At 39.1% G+C, this 4,034-nt stretch overlaps 1 pseudogene; it reads left to right on the top strand.

Moving 5' to 3' along the window:
* The first annotated feature begins 2,936 nt into the window (after positions 1-2,936).
* Positions 2,937-3,320, top strand: LOC100589534 (annotated as a pseudogene).
* The last annotated feature ends 714 nt before the right edge of the window (positions 3,321-4,034 follow it).

Raw genomic sequence — 4,034 nt, 5'->3', positions numbered from 1 at the left:
TTGGGTCATGAGGTCAGATCCCTCATTAATAGCTTGGTGCTGTCCTCCCCATAAGTGAGCTCCCACTCTGAGTTAATGCAAGACCTGGTTTAAAAGAGTGTGGCACCTCCTCCACCCCTTGCTTCCTCTCTCACCATAGGATGCACCTGCTCCCCTTTGCCTTTCACCATGATTGTAAGCTTTCTGAGGCCTTACCAGAAGCCAAGCAGATGCCAGCACCATGCTTCCTGTACAGCCTGCAGAACTGCGAGCCAATTAAACCTCTTTTCTTTATAAATTACCCAGCTTCAGTTACTTCTTCATAGTGTTGCAAGAACTAACTCCCCACCCCCCAAATTCATATGTTGAAGCCCTAACCCTCAATGTGACTGTATTTGGAGACAGCTTTTAGAAAGAAATTAAGGTTAAAGGAAGTCATAAAGTCAGCTAATCCAATAGGACTGATGACCTTATATGAAGAGAAAGAGGGAGTAATCTCTTTCCCCACACACATGTACCAGGGAAAGGCCATATGAGGACACAGTGAGAAGACAGAGCCCTCATCAGAAACCAAATTGCCTGGCACCTTGATCTTAGACTTCCCAGCCTCCAGAACTGTGAAAAATAAATTTCTGTTGTTTGAGTCACCCAGTCTATAGTATTTTGTAATGGAAGCCCAAGCAGACTAATACGATAACATTAATCTTTCCTATCATTATTATTCTGATTTTGGTTCCTGGGTCTAGTTCTAATTCATAGTAGCCTTCTGAGGGCTAGACAGTTTCTACTTTGATGTTCTGAAAGATAGCACAGCATCACAATAATACATTTCCTACTGTTGACTTAAACAGCATTAGTAGGCTTCTGCAAATGATAACCAAAGAATCTTAAGCGATAAGTAATATTGGAGGTTAGGGTAAAGAAAAATCACTTGTAGCTCATGACTGGGACGAAAGTATCATGGAAGAGAAGTGATTTAAGCTAGAATTTATAAAATGGTTAGCCTTTTAAAAAGTAGAGAGAGAGAATATACTGATAACTGAGACAATAGCATAGAATTATTCATATTGTGTACATGCCAACAGTACACATCAGCGTTAATGATAATAATGCAAATGTGAAATTTGGATTACTCCATATTAGGTTTTCATAGCTACAGAGAACTATTTATCAATTTATCTCAAACATATTAAAGGTGTAAATTTCAAACTTAAATTTCTAGAAGCTTTACTAAAACCTAATGCATTATTAAGTACGTAAGGTAAAAAAAAATTTCTCTTTTACATTCATTGAGGATGAAAATCTTATGAAGTCTTTCCATTTTATTCATAGCTCTCATAACAAAGAATCAGTTTTCAAAAGTTCAGGTTTTCTCAGATATTACAGCAAATGCATTAGCTCATCTAGATCTTTGTTGGACAGACAGTTGACTTACTTTTCTATGCTTTCTACTGGTGAATGCTTCAAATATGATATTAAAATAGGCAAATAATTGTCTATCTATCTGTCCTTTACTACCATTTCACATACAATTCTGAGTGAACTGTCCTGTAAAAATCAAAAGGTCATGTAAGTCTTGCTCCCTCAAGCAAACTCTTATTTTTAGGAGACCTCAAAGGCAAATTTTATGACTGCTTCCTTTTAAAACTATAAACATAATGCAACCATTCTAAAAATAATTATGGTATATCACCCAAATAGCTCACAAAATTAAAGATCCGAGGGAAACATAGCCTGAAAACTTCAAAACATTGTTATTTAAATATGTATTGACATATTTTGACCCAAAATAATTTTTTTTTAAATTGAGAAAACATATGCTAATAATAATTTTTTTTCATGAAAAAAATGACCAAAAAGAGACATGGCTTTTGACCTAAGCAGGAGGCTGGAAGCCAGACAACTCATTTTCTTTTTTATAGCTTTTAACAAAGTCATGACTTCTTAAAATCCATTATTCTATCCAAAACATTGGTCTACTCTTCAGGTATCATCTCTTTTAGCAAGACATTCATGGATTCCCAGGCTGGGGAGAAAAAGGCTCCAGTCATACATTCATTCCTAAAATATTTATTGACTATCATGTATGAGTCAGGCAATGAATCTCTGAGGGCCAATACAGCTTAAGGAAGAATATGTTTGGAGTGACCATTCTAACAGAGATATCTACTGTAGATACCTCAGGTAGCTTACACTAGCCTTTCATTGTCCCCTGGTCAAGACATTTTCCCATGCAATAAATTGTTTGATTTTTTGTTTGTTTGCTTATTTTCACTTAAATCAATTTCCTTGTATATTGTCTTCAGTTAGTAATAGAACAACTACAGCATTATTCTCACCAAGATGCTTCATAGAATTTACACTACATAATATTCAATAATATAATATTATTCAACTCATTTCATTAGCTATTGCTTCTCCAAGCATATCCCCAACTCTTCCATTCTCTTTTCATAAAAAAACTAATTTTCTAGTTCATTGTTTGTTTTTGCTACTCCTCCTACATGATTCAGCTTCTGCAAATAGTTTTTCTTTTTGTTTTTAAATGAGCCTGGGTCTTGCTCTGTCGCCCAAGCTGAATGAAGTGCAGCAGTGAGATCATAGCTCACCGCAGCCTGGAACTCCTGGGCCCAAGCAATCCTCCTGCCTCAGTCTCCCAAGCAGGTGGGACTACAGGTATGTGCTGCCACAACTGGCTAATTTTTTTATTTTTACTTTTCTGTAGAGACAAGGTCTCACTATGCTGCCCAGGCTGGTCTGGAACTCCTGGCCTCAAGCGATCCTCCCACCTCGGCCTCTCAAAGCACTGGGATTACAGGTGTGAGCCACCACACCCAGCAGTTTTCACAAATAGTTTTTGAAGAAGCTCAGTCTTGGCAGACTGTGCTGGGTTGTCATGCTGCTGCTGCCACTGTGCCAACCCTTCAGATTTCAATGAGGCTGGGTGATGCTCCAGAATGGGAGATGAGCCAATCTGGGAGCAGATTGGATCCAGCTTCATTCAGCATTACTACCAGTTATTTCATAATGAGAAAACCCAACTAGGTGCAATTTACATTGATGTGCCATGCCTTACGTGAGAAGGACAGCAATTCCAGGGGAAAGCTGCCATTGTGGAGAAGTTGTCTAGTCGTCCCTTCCAAAAAATCCAGCACAGCATCACAGCGCAGGACCATCAGCCCACGCCAGTTGCATCATCAGCCTGGTTGTGGGCCAGCTTAAGGTGGATGAAGACCCCATCATGGGGCTCCACCAGCTAGATGTTCCTGTTGAAAAACATCAACAATAGTTGAGTTTGCACCAATGACATGTTCAGGCTTGGCCTGCACATCTTGGGCTGATCTCTTCCCAGCCAGGCAGTCATGCTCTTTCCTCTTCCCTCCTCTTTCCAATACCAATCACACTCCTCCAGATGCTCCACATATCATGCCAAAGGAGCAGGGCCATGGTGGGAGTGGGTGTAGTGCAGTGCTGCCACCCAGGTGTTGTGCATGATGTTTGGATGTTAGACTAGTTGCATTTGAAGGAAGAAGTTTGGGTTGTACCATGCATGCCTTGAAAGACTTAAGTAAGACAGAAGGGAAGGAGAAAGCAGCTGCCTCACCACCAGACATTGATTTGTTCAGATGTTTCAATGCCTCATGATACCATAAAACCACAAACATTTTCTTTAAAAAAAAAGCACCTCAGTCTTTACTTTCGTACTGGGTTCCTTCTTTCCCAAATTTGAATAATACTGTATGATAAACACATAGGTGTGAAGTCAAATAGAGTCGAGGTTAATAGCCTTACTCCACCAGTTACTAGCTATGTAATTCTGGACAAGTTACACAACCTCTCTGAAGCTCAGTTTCCATACTCAAAAATGGAATAATAATATTCATTTAAAAGGACAGCTGTAAGGATTAAATAATAAGCGGCTTAGCATAGCATGAGTTATATACTGAGTTACTATGGATCTGAGCCTGGTCCCTGATCAGTTTCTTTAGTAAGTAGGTCTACAAAAACTTGTGATTAAAAACAGTCCCACTATTTAGTGGAATCAGGCTTCTTCA

The sequence above is a fragment of the Nomascus leucogenys genome, chromosome 6, assembly GCF_006542625.1.
Source record: "Nomascus leucogenys isolate Asia chromosome 6, Asia_NLE_v1, whole genome shotgun sequence".
In the NCBI taxonomy this organism is placed as follows: domain Eukaryota; kingdom Metazoa; phylum Chordata; class Mammalia; order Primates; family Hylobatidae; genus Nomascus; species Nomascus leucogenys.
Note: the sequence above shows the minus strand (reverse complement) of the source record. Positions and strands in the feature narration are given on the sequence as shown.